We start from the raw sequence: 14,206 nt of genomic DNA, 5'->3' as shown, positions 1-14,206 counted from the left end.
AGCGAGTGAGATTATTTACGATAGTGCTCTACCCAAGGAGGGGGGCTATATAATATATAAAATATATTTTAGCCATCGACATACAGTCCTGTTTCGTTGTATCACATCTCATCAGTGCCGCTAGACTATCACCTATCCCAAGTCGAGGATCGAACCTAGAACCGTCGTGATGACAGTCGGCAGTTCTACCCCTCGACCACGGAAGCGGTGCCCACAACTAATCTGTCCGAATGTCTATTTAAATAAACGCCCGTCCGCCACTCGTAAAGTGCTCAAACATTTGTTTGTAAACAAACCGCGAGCTTCGCATTTTTCAGCCAATGTTTCGGACGAGTTGAAAGACGTAAGGTGCCAATGGACCATGCAACTAATAAAGTAGACACAAAGCAAAAACATAATAGCAAAGAAGGGTGACAAACGCAGATGATCGGTTAAAGACGATACGTATTGTTGTATTGTTTCCTAAGAAAAAGGGCAAATGTACTGCATTGGATTCAGGATCAACTGGAGTGAGAACGGGCGTCTCGCGGGATTAAGATTCGTGGGTCCTTGAAGTAGGAATTGCTAGTCGGACGTCAGTGGGCAATTGTAAATTAAAATAACAAATATTAAACACAGAATTATTAATTATATATAAATTAATGCAGCTTTCTTTTGTCTACGAATCTTAATGTTTAAGAAAACGAAAAGTGTCTTCTCACCTGCGTGAAAAACTAAATTCTAGTTGACTTCATTTCATGAAATGTTGGCAAAGTTTTTATTAAATTAAATTCATTTATTCATAACAATATTTTAGATCTGCATCCCGTTACACTTTACTTTAGTAATAAAAAAAATAAAGCTGGAAATAAATAAATAAAATTTGGGCCGGCATTTTTTCTTTTTTATAACACGTTTCTATTACCATCCCTTTCGACATCATTTAAAAAAGTCTCTTACTGTCACCTGTTCAATTTAGCCTGATACGCGTTTCTCTTTCTGCCGACCTCACGCGAGGCACAGCCAACCCATTCTCATTTTAACTTTTAACGTTTGTCTCCTTCGACGTCGACTTTCTTTCTCCGGATCACGTGGTGCATTTTTCTTTCTTTTTTTTTTCTTTGCTTCCCGAACACTCTTTCTAATTTGCATATGCACGTATTTCGGCTACTGCTGCTTCTGCTAATCTGCTAAGCAGGGTTCAACGATTTGACCTTTGAAGACTCTACCAAATTCCTTCACCAATTTTGGGTCCAAACACTTGAAATTTTAGATATAGATTACTCGGACATATATCTAACTTTATAATTTGATTTGAGCCCAAAACAATAAATGTTAATGGGCCAAAATTCGGGTCAAAGTTTTAAAAAAATTTACCTCCGCGGTCTCTACCAAATTACTCAGCCAATTTTTGATCTAAACATTTGAAATTTTACATAAAATGTATTCAGACATAGGCCAAGCTTTTTAATCGTGTTTTTGCTGAAAATTTGGCTTCCAAGGCGTCAAAGTTCAAAACAATTAACCTTTGTGGTCTCTAGAAAACTATTAAGCCAATTTGGGGTCTAAGCATTTGAAATTTTACATAACGGGTATTCAGACATGCAACAAACTTTTTAATCAGTTTTGGGGCGAAAATTTGGCTGCCAAGAGGTCAAAGTTGACAGAGTTGACCTTTGCAGGCTCTACCAAACTCCTCCACCAATTTTGGGTCTAAACACTTAAAATTTTAGATGTAGGTTACGTGGACATGGGTCAAACATTTTAATTTAATTTGAGCCCAAACTAATAAATGTTAAGGGCTGAACAGCTAGTATGTATATCAAAGTGAAATTGTCTGTCTTTCTGTCTGTCTATTTGTGTACATTTCCCTACCAAACTACTCTGTCAATTTTCAGTCTACAGAATCGAGATTTGACATAAGGCTGTTGAGATTTGGGAAAATCTTTGTCATCGGTTTTCGGTCAGAAATTTGGCTGTCAAGTGGTCAAAGTTCAACGATTTGACCTTTGAAAACTCTACCAAACTCCTCCGCCAATTTTGGGTCTAAAAATTTGAAATATTAGATGTAGGTTACTTGAATATGGATCAAACCTTTTAATTTGATTTGAGCCCAAAACAATAAATTTTAAGGGTCAAAATTGAGGCCAAAGTTTTAAAAAAATTGACCTTTGCGTTTTTTACTAAATTACTCAGCCAATTTTTGGTCTAAACATTTGAAATTTTACATATAGTGTATTCAGATATAGAGCAAGCTTTTTAATCAGTTTTTGGCCGAAAATTTGGCTGTCAAGTTCAAAAGATTTTATCTTTGCGATCTCTAGCTAACTATTCAACCAATTTTTGATATAAACATTTAAAATTGTACATAGATGGTATTCAGGTATGCAGCAAGATTTTTAATCATTTTTTGGATGAAAATTTGGCTGCCAAGAGGTCAAAGTTGAAAGAGTTGACCTTTGCAGACTCTACCAAACTCCTCCGCCAATATTGGATCTAAACACTTGAAATTTTACATGTAGGTTACCTGGACATGAGTCAAACTTTTTAATATATATATATACATAAGCACATAAAGTTATGAATAGTACATAGGGCCCAAGCAAAGCCGGGTTGAACTGCTAGTATATGTGTGTGTGTGTGTGTGTGTGTGTGTGCGTGTGTGTGTGTGTGTGTGTGTGTGTGTGTGTGTGTGTGTGTGTGTGTGTGTGTTTATACTTATTGTATATATTATCTATCGTTTATAATTAATGGTTCCCATATCGTATTGAATTCTATACTAGGTCTACTGAGTAATTCGTTATTCTCCAGCATATGTGCTGCTTCTTTGAGTCGTCTTACGCTCCACCGTTTTTCTCTGTCTATGATTTTATTACGTCCCATAATGATAGATGGTTTCCCGTTTCCTTTCAGATATGGTCAGCTATACCTGATTTTTCAATCTCTTCACGCACTACGGCTTTTCGATGTTCTTCTACCCGTAATTTTAGTGGACGACACGACTGACCTTTGTATAGTTTTCCACATTTACATGGGGTTTCATATACACAGTTCTTAGTCATGATTTTTTTTTTCCTGTAGGGGGCTTGACCATCAACAGTTGTTTCCGGAGAGCTGAATCACTCCTAAATACTGTCCTGGTGTCATATGGATTACATAATCGTTGAAGGTTTTCAGACAAGCCCTTCATATATGCTATACAAACTGTGGTGAGCTTCTGAATCGTGTCTTTTGTGTCTGGTCCAGATTTCTTGGAGCTGATGCCATGCTTTCTGGATAGTTGTTTCAGTGGAGGGTTTCTCTTAAACTGTCCATCTCCTCTTAATATTTTTTAAAATTTTGAAGTCTAATAGTTTTTAAATTTAAAAAATAAAATAGTGTTTTAATTTTGAAAATAAAATAATATTTAAATATTGAAAATAAAATAGTTTTTAAATTTGAAAAAGAAATAGCTTTTTTTTTATTTTGAAAATAAATTAAGTTTTAAATTTTAAAAATAAAATAGTTTAAAAAATGTTTAAATACAATTTTTCTTGAATGAGTGTGCTGGTTTTGTGTTTCGCATGAGTTTCATTCCATTTTGTTTCTTTGTTTTTTTTTTTTTTCATAAAACTCGACATCCGGTGGCCATCTTGTTTGACTAAAGCAATCTTAAACGATAAACAACAATTACGCATAATAATTTTCTGAGTCTTGAGAGGGTTCCTGTAACTTAGAACATACATTTTACATTTATACAAAATGAAATTTAAAGGGAATACTGTATTCAACTTCAATTGTTAATTTATGTACGAGAATTTTGCTGTCATATTTACAGCAATTGTAAATGTGTACGTACGTTTGTTAAATAATTAACATTGTTAAAAGTTAATTAGTTATTATCAATCTATCTATCTATTTATCCATCTATTCAAATATATTCTTAAAATAGTTTATATTGTGAGTTATTTATTGTTTATAGAATAACGTGTAGCAATGGGTTTTAGCTGAGGATGTTTACATAAATTAGCTAGGTTAAATATAAACAAAATAACCTTGAGCATGCGTACGTGACGAGAAGGTCACGTTAAGGGGACGTGTCTTTTAATCGGTTACGTCACCGGAACTGAAGTCAAGAGGTCGGGATTTTAGTCAGCCGAAGAGTCGGAGAATCGGAGTCTAGTCACGCAGGTGAATAGACGTACTTCAAACTAGGAAGCGAGGCTGTAAGAACAAGCATGTAGACACATAAGCAGACTCTTTGTGAAGACCATTTGAGACAACAGAAATAAATTTATATTACAAAAATATAAAGTGTTGTTCAGTGGTTTCACAAAAGAAGGAAGAACAGATATCTCAGTTGGATGGTGTTCGTCATTTTATGATTCGTTACGGAGCTCAGCAGGAAGCTAGTTGAACTCATGAAGAAAGAAGGTATGAAGCATATATTATTCTTCTTATATATGAACTGTAAAAATATCCCGTGTGATAACTCTCTGATACAACATGACTCAGTTTACACGTCGATATCATATCCCTGGCTAAACAACATACATACGATATATATATATATATATATACTTTATAACGGATGTTATAAGAACAATATCTCCCCACATCTCAATACAGTATAACTGTTTTATGATATACCGTCCCACCTGACAATATAATACTTTTATGAGGTTATCACCATGTTAATTAATAAATTAACGTCTTGGAATTCAAACCGATACTACTTAGCCTTTTAGCAGAGATCAGAATATAGCATCTGTTCTTGTCCGTTTCAAGATGCCATCCTCCCAGGCATTACCACTTCTATTTGCAAATAGCAAGTCCGGCAATCCCCCGTCCAAAATGAATTCAAAAAAGAAAATATTCACTCTATTTCCATAATAAGACGTTTAATTTCTTGTTCTTTCTTTGTCTATCGATTGATATGGCTTTCTTTATTTATTTATTTCCCCCCCCCCAAACGTTTCAGTTTAAGATGTTTTTCTTTTTTCTTATTTATTTTTAATTTCACCGATTGAGACCTTGTTTTATATGGATATGAATATTAGCATCAACACTGACACAGCATAATTTTTCTGTCATTTTTGTTGGTATTTGTTCGCTCGTAAATATATAATCGTCATTCATTCATAAAAAATATGAAAACTATGTGTTTCTTTATGAATGACACCATTTGGAACAAATCGGTATAATCGTTATGCGAAAAACAATGCATGGCCTCATTTAATTTCAATTTAAAGAATGGTTTTCTTCTTTTTTTTGTTTAATTTTTCTATCTTAAACGTGAATTTGTCTTGCAGAATCTGGGAAAGATTAGCTAAAATAATAACATAATTAAGAAGTATACATAAAACATGTTTATGATGTAGGCATTAGAATGAGAAAAAATAATGTCTTGCAAACAAATCGCATTTGCACCAAAAATAACCAACTTTTTTATATTGTTCATTTTAGTATGACAGCATTTGTGACAAAAAAAAAAACATATCTGACATTGGACATATGTCTGTTGCAGAGGGGTCGAAGGGCGGCTCCTAAGCCTTTGACGCGCTCTTTCTTAAGCCGTCAAACCCAGCAACCAGAGAACTTAATTAAAGAAAATTCTGAGGTAGATATAGTTTGAAAACGAGCCCCCCCCCACCTCCAAAAGAAATAAATTTGTATACTTTAGATAATGTCCAAGATCATTGGTCGAAAAAAATCAAACTACTGGAAGTGGATACGGTTGATTATGTAACGAAACTGAATGGAAGACACGAAAAACGAAACCATATATTTATACAAAACATAATTTTAGTTTTTAACATTTCTTGTGTTATTACGAAACAAACAAACACAAAAAAAGAAAACACTTCTTGTACCTATTTACTATGCCTCCCCACGGGGCAGAGTTAGACACCAGGGTCGTTTTTTAACGTGGAGAAAAGGTACAAAAATAAAAATTGTCTCAGTCGTGAAGGATTTCTCCTCCACCGAAAGAGAACAAGATATGGAAGTGCAGCATCTGAAGAACAGATACTACACTTTGATCTTGACCAAAAGAATTTTAACGCTTTTGTGTTCACGAAACAACAAAAGGCACTTGAGCAGTATGCAGGCGGCGGCCATCTTTTCTTGGTGCGTTTCACTAAACTGTCACCAGGTGGCACTTCTCAGCCAAAAAACATTTAAATCATTACTTTGTTGCTGACCCTTCAAAATTACTTTAATTCAAAAAATATTTCTTTTAAATTATTTATTTGTTTGAAAAAAAAAACTATTTTACTTTACAAAAATCCAATGTTATTTTTATTTCAAAATTGTTTTATTAAAATTATATTTTCTTTCGTAGACTTTCAAATAAATGTTTTTACAATCATATATTGATACATTTTTATACAATAAATGTTTTTACAATCATATATTGATACATTTTTATACAATAAATGTTTTTACAATCATATATTGATACATTTTTATGCAATAAATGTTTTTACAATCATATATTGATACATTTTTATACAATAAATGTTTTTACAATTATATATTGATACATTTTTATGCAATAAATGTTTTTACAATCATATATTGATACATTTTTATGCAATAAATGTTTTTACAATCATATATTGATACATTTTTATACAATAAATGTTTTTACAATCATATATTGATACATTTTTATGCAATAAATGTTTTTACAATCTTATATTGATACATTTTTATGCAATAAATGTTTTTACAATCATATATTGATACATTTTTATGCAATAAATGTTTTTACAATCATATATTGATACATTTGTATACAATAAATGTTTTTACAATCATATATTGATACATTTTTATACAATAAATGTTTTTACAATTATATATTGATACATTTTTATACAATAAATGTTTTTACAATCATATATTGATACATTTTTATGCAATAAATGTTTTTACAATCATATATTGATACATTTTTATGCAATAAATGTTTTTACAATCATATATTGATACATTTTTATGCAATAAATGTTTTTACAATCATATATTGATACATTTTTATGCAATAAATGTTTTGGTTTTCAAATATTTTTTTGTTCGGAAAAAAAATCTTGTTTGTTACTTATTTGCCGCATTAGTTGACCAAGAAGAAATTGGAGTTATCACCCCCCCCCCTAACAATAGCCGCCGTCTACATACTGCAGAAGTGCCCCCGAAATGGCTTTTAAACGATACCTTCCCCTCCCCATGGTAAGAATGCCTTTCGAAATAATAACGTTATTATTTCAGCGCAGAACCAAAAATACGTAAGTACCGTGTTTTCTTCTTTGTTGTTTCGTAATAACACAAGCATTGTTTAAACTAAATTAATTCTTCTAAATAAAATAATTGCTTTCTTTGATAATAAGTCTTACCTTTTATTTTTGTCTCGCAATAACGCAAAAATTGTTAAAACTAAAGTATTTTTAAATAAATATATGGTTTCGTTTTTCGTGTCTTGACTCTCTGATCAAGTTTATTTTTTTAAAACAAGAGTTAGAAATAATTCTTTTTAATATTATGGGGGCACGTAGTCGCCTCTCCTTCAAGAACGGTCATAAAATGTGTTTTCAATCGATATTTATTCAAAAAGGAACGAGTTTTCCGGGTACGAGTTTTCCGGGTACGAGTTTTCCGGATACGAGTTTTCCGGGTACCAGTTTTCCGTTCACTTTAGCTAGCTTTCTTTCTTTCTTTCTCTTTTCATGTTAATTGGAATGAGTGATCAATGTGTTCTCTTTGAAATATTCTTCTATTAAAGACAACTACTCCTTCAACCCCCAACCCTCACCTGTTCGCTCTTTACAAATGGCCACTTCCCTTTTTTTCTCTGCCCCTTAATAATCTTAAGCGAACGAATAAAACATTGCAAACTTATACTAAAATAATGTTACGATTGCCATAAATAAAGTTCTGATAAAAAAAAAACTTTACAACTTTTCTCGCACGGATTTTGTCACGAGTGTATTTTTAGCAATAAGAATTTTGTCTGCCTTCCATTAAACATTCCTACAAAGTTGTAGAAATGTGCGAAGAAAGCTATGCAGATTTCCGATTGGCTAACACATGCATGACGTCACCACCTGCTAAAATTACATAACAAAGACAGGCCAACGTAAGTTACATTCTTTTTCTCTTTCATAAATTTGATAACAATTAACAATAAAACTTGAATACAATAACTTTATACAGTTGATTTCATTTTCGAGTTGTGACGCAGTTGACATAAAACAGATTCCGAATGCCTTTTGTTTCTCACTCGCATTTAAACTTATAAACTTTGCATATAACTATTTAATGGCGTTTTCTAACGGCTTCATCGATTGAGTATAAAATTCAACAGCGACTTGTAAATGGTGCAGGTGCTTGTTAAGGTAGAGTTGACGCATCGATTTTTATTATACGTGAGTTTTAAACAAAACAACTGTAGTTACGAATTTGTCATGTCGAAAATAGTAATATATCCAAATATTACGAAAATTCATCGAGTAGAACCACTATTATTGAGATTATAATAAAAGAAAAAGGGGGGGGGTCTTTCGCTATGGTCTAAAACAGTACGTCAGCCATTAAAGTGTCGAAAAAAAGAGATAAGTATATCCCCTGTATTCGCAATCTTCCAATTGTTCACATTCAAGGAAAAAGCAATTATATAATAATCAATAGAGGATTGATTCTATAATAATACGTATGCAATCTGTATAAATTAAAATATCACATTTAAGCATCTTCTACAACCGGGCAACGCCGGGGTGGGGGCTGCCAGTTAATAACATTTAAAGAAACTTTTTAGACTTAACCTTTAACCGGTGTATGATCTTTTTTTCAAAGTTTCAGATATCTGGATCGATTTGCATAAAAGTAATTTTTGTGTCCCATACAGCACCAGGGAGGTGATGGTGTCTCAATGGGTAACGACACGGACTGCAACCTGGGTGGCCCAAGTTCGTGCCCAGTTCGTTCCTCAAAATTCACTTTCACTTGGGACGTTGATTACCATCACGCAGTCCCTTCCGTAGGTATCCGATATCCTGCTATAAAGAATTCTTAACAGAAAGATATCAAGGAAACGAATGCCAACAAAATCATCATCATGAATGGTGCTCAACAATAACAACATACAGCATTAATGTTCCTTACTGTACTAGCACTCCCTCTGATACTCAAATTTAGACTTTTAGATTTTGCATAATTTTGAATTTTTTTTTAAACCCAATCAAAAATCCTACTTTTTGATGGCGCATAGCGACATTAAAACTTCCTCCAAAAATTGGCTTGGATTACAGTGTATGAGTGACTTGTTAGTAAAATAGGTCTCCACGCAAAGCGTTTTTTTTTTTTTTTTTCTGATCGGTCATCACATGTTGGAGAAAAATGTTTCCAACATGTGGTGCGTAAAGTTGATTATCATATTCTGAACTAGCGGGAAGCGCCTTGCCTTGCCCGATCGTGAAACACGCTGGAATATATATTTTTTTTCTTACTTGGGAATCACTACTTATTAAGGCCCAAAGGCCATTCAAGGATAAAGGTTAATGAATGTAAGGGGGTAGTGAAGTAATCGTTAATGGTGTAAATTGGATAGAATTTGATTATTTATGAGGACGGCTGAACAAGAATTTGTTTACATTGGATTTGAAGGCTACCATGTTGTATTCAACTGAGAAGCAGGTCAGCAGAACTGCGTTCCACAAGCGGGCAGTTCTGGGAAATAAATTTTATTCATGGAAACTGCATTTCGATTTAGGCACAGATAGAGAGTGTGGGAAATCGTATATAATGGTTGTAGCTACTCGAGTATTTTTGTGCAAGTTTGGCAAGGGGTGATCATAATCGAGCACTTGCCATAGAGCAGGGACAAATGATAAACGTCTCTTCTGTTAAATAGGTTGTAGAGAATCATCTACTAGATTTCGAAGCTAGTTTGGACTCTATAAAGGCTTGTTAGGGCACGCCGAGCAGCTCCTTCCCAGATATGTTATTCATGTATAATTCATGCAGATTTCGTATTTATTATTACACAATTTTCTCTCTCTCTCTCTCTCTCTCTATATATATATATATATATATATATATATATATATATATATATATATATATATATATACTGTGTGTGCAAAATCAAGACTTCAAGACAAGGTGTTGATGGCAACGAAAAGTGTATTTCATTTTACGCTACAATTGTTTCAATGTCCAGTTCGACAATTTCAAGCATTGTATCGTTTGAAAATTTTCAAAAGCCAGCATTTCTTCAGACTTTATGAATAAACACACTTTTGGCAATGTAGTATTTTTTGAATAGAAAGAAAAAAGAGGGGGGGGATCCCTAACAGGAAAAAACATGCGAGAAACATTTACCTTGGTTGTGGTACCGGAAAAGCCCATTTATATATATATATATATATATATATATATATATATATATATATATATATATATATATATATATATATATATATAAAAATGAGATATGTCAACATCAATGGATCTTTATATCACCGAAGAGGACGACCACCTCATATGTCCTCCGAAATCACGGTTTGGGACAACCAAATATTATGGATATCACCACAGATTTGGAACAAACTTCAAATCTATAGGATTACTCGATTACATCTGATTTTCCCCTTGGATCAATATTCGTCCGACCTGGCAGTAATATCCCGGAAACTATTGAACTCATTCTGATATTGGACTGCCCAAGTTGTAAGATATCCTTTTCCTATGACTTTTAAGCACCATTTAAAGAAGTTTTAAAAACATTTGCAATATATGTGCTGAAAAGCAAAATATTGGTTTATTCACAGCTGAATATTTTGCTAATTGCATTTCATTTCCTCTAATGATATGATCCATTATTGAAAATCCATGGATTTAAGAAATAAATATTTTCTCCATATATTCCTTGTTTTCAACAATAAAGTCTTAACTTAAATATATTTGTATATATTTTAATCTACAGAATTTAACTTTAATAATTAAACTTATATATATATATATATATATATATATATATATATATATATATATATATATATATATATATATATATATATTACTGATTTCATAAGATTAAAAAAAAAGACTTGGGCGCTATCAGATAGAGTTGAAACCAAAACATTTAATGTTCCAGCCTCATTCCTTACCTCTTTAGCTATCGACAGATTGTCGCGGTGCGCTTACGTTGAGTCGCGTATTTCTAATATGCCATACGCCAGCCATTTATTTTTTTTTTTATTTGTAAACTTTCTCACAGACGTCGTCTGGTGATAGACAAACGGAACTACTGACCTTGTGCTAAAAATAGCAATATCCTCTTTCCCCATTTCGAACTTTAAAGAAAGAAATCTAAATTCAACCCTTCATTTTTTTTTTTTTTTTTTTTTTGTCATTAAACAAAATAGGAGAGACTTTGATTCCGAGCTAAATCGAATATAAACACGATCAATTGAAATCTGAAACTCTGTTTATTATGATTAATTCGACGAGGATTTAATTCTATTCGTTTGTTATTTTATTTATTTATTTATTTTCGTAAGAACGGCGACTGTTGCAACAATACAATTTCATAAAGACAACATGTCTGCTGCCATTCGGGACCTAGGATAGGGGAAGCAAGAGGAGTCGACACTTTGACACGACCAGCCAAAGCTCTCAGCAGCAGCAATTCTTCAAACACAAAGTTTTTCCACAAACTCAGAAAGTTTTTCACAAACAGCCCTTTTCAGGACTATATTTTTCCACAACGAGCTCAGAAAGTTTTTCGCAAACAGCCCTTATCAGGGCTAACCTTCCGAAAGTTTTTCATCCTTCGCTGCCTGCACTCTGAGAAATCACTGAGACTCCTGCCTACATCTCCAGATCCTTCTAGCAGCCCTAGGTGCCTCCTGCATCCTTCCAGTTAGGTGCCTCTTACAGCCTTCCAATGCTGGTCGACGTCAGGATACCACACCAAAACCTGTCAACATCCGGTTGCCAGTTCCAGTGCCGGTAGCTGTAAAGCTACCCCTTTCAGTGCCGGTAGCTGTCAAGCTACCCCTTTCAGTGACGGTCAACGTCAAGCTACACATTCTAGAGCCTGCTAAGGTCCGGTTACTGTTTCCATTACCCACTGACGTCCAGCTTAGCAGCCCGCTGACACCCACCTTCCAGTGCCCTCTGACGTCCAGATCCTGATCTTGACAGTCTATCTTTATTTATTTATTTATTTATTTATTTATTTTTGCCTGACGATCTCACATGTTTGGTTGTTAATAAAAAAAAGGGGGGGAAGGTTCTCACCGTTCTTTTTGAACTGAAATCTCTGTGTTTGTCATTCTTCTTTGTCTTCGCTGTTGTCTTCCTTTGTATTGTGTCTGATATTTTAGTTGTACGCTCAACTGGTTTAATCGCCGAATGCCCCCTTTGCAACAATATAGATAAGAAAGATCTAAATTAAACCACTTCAAGCTTTGCGCATAATAGAAATATGGCGGCAAGTTAAAATGAACATTTTGCATTTCAACTTGCCGACATTTTCCTGTACGTGTTATTCATCCATCCAAACAAAGATTTTAATTGTTATAAACCATCATTGGTGTATGATTACTATTTTCTGTTAATTGCAGTGTTATGTAACCAGTAGTTTAAGAGTTTATCGGTTAAATATTTTCACACAGACACATACATTCTTCTACTATTTTATTTATATAGAATAAAAAGAAAAAATAAGTTTTATTTTAAAGAAATTGTGGGTTCTGTTTTTTTTTTTAATTTTTTTTTTTTTATTATTGTTTTATTTATTTATTCATTTATTTATTTTTGGGGTGTGGTGCATTGTATTTATTAAATTCAATTATAAATGTAGAGTGGGATTTTAAGAGTTTAAAGTACCGCGCGTGCCTATAAACGTTGTTATTAAATAGACCAAATGAATAGGATAGTTATGATGCTCGTGGAGGACTTTGTTCCCAGAAAGAATGTCGACCATTTCATAGGATTGCCAGATGTTTGGCGATGTGTTCCCTCCCATGAGAAATAAATAAATAAATGAAAAAATAATAATAATAAATAATAATAATAATAAACCGCGAGTATCACTTTGAATGTTAATAATTCAAATTCAGATACGGAATGGTGCCATCGGATCGAACAGAACAAAGATTTGTAATAAAACAAAACTCAAGTTTTGAACTTGAAAATTAATGATTTTTTTTTCTGCTAAATTAATTTCATTCAGGTCATTCCTTTAAAAAAGAAAGAAAAAAAAAGAACGAAATGAGGAAAAAGAGTTTGTTAGTTCTATAGTTCACTTTTCTTTTCTTTTTTTCCTCTTATGTTTTTTTTTTCTTTTAATTTTTTTCCAAAATTATAATTATTTTGGATAATAGTTTTTCAGCGTTCAATTCGTGCGTATCAAATCTAATTTAAATGAAATCTGCTGAAATCGAACGTTTTTAAATATTGGATTTTTTGCTGTTTTGATTTTTTTCTCTCTCTCCGTTTTCGAGTAGAATTGTGAATGCAGTACCAGTGCAGAATTGGTGCAATAGCGAATACTGCCGTCAATACAGTCCCTCGCGTATCCATAGTGACATGGAATCCTTGCATTCAAAAACAATCTTGTTTAATTCTCAGCATTCTTCAAAACTGGCATTGCATCTCTCATAAAACAGTAACAGCAGCAGTGAATGTTGTTTGTGTATGTGTCGACTTTCGATTGGACAAAATCTTCAAGTAGTAATTTCTTTCAACCAATCACAGCCATAAAAATATTTACTACTGAAAATTCGCGCACGCTATAAAACTCCAAGCACAGAACCTTCTTTTTTATGGGAAATAGCAGCAATATGGAGAAATGGCGGTGGCTAAGTAGTCAACGACACGGACTGAAAACCTAGATGTGCCAAGTTCGAATCCAGTTCGTTCCACAGAAGCGTAGACATTTTGTAAACATTGTTTTTAAAAAATAAAAAATAATACTTCTATTATGTCTTAAACGACTGTAATAGTTTATTTTGGAAGTATATTTCATAAAGAAAATTGACAACCCACTTTAAAAACAGAAATTACGAGTTTTATATATTTCATTCGCAGTTTTTTGTTGACTCTTCTGGCGGCCATGTTGTAAGCCCTAACGGTATTTTTGGAGATTACCCTGTAACATTACGTGGTGTTACACTTTAGTAATTCATAAAAATAAAACTGGAAAAAAAGAAGAAAAAAATCCGGGTCGGCTTTTTTTCTT

Source organism: Euprymna scolopes, chromosome 1 (assembly GCF_053919585.1).
Source record: "Euprymna scolopes isolate OS-2025 chromosome 1, ASM5391958v1, whole genome shotgun sequence".
Lineage (NCBI taxonomy): Eukaryota > Metazoa > Mollusca > Cephalopoda > Sepiida > Sepiolidae > Euprymna > Euprymna scolopes.
Note: the sequence above shows the minus strand (reverse complement) of the source record.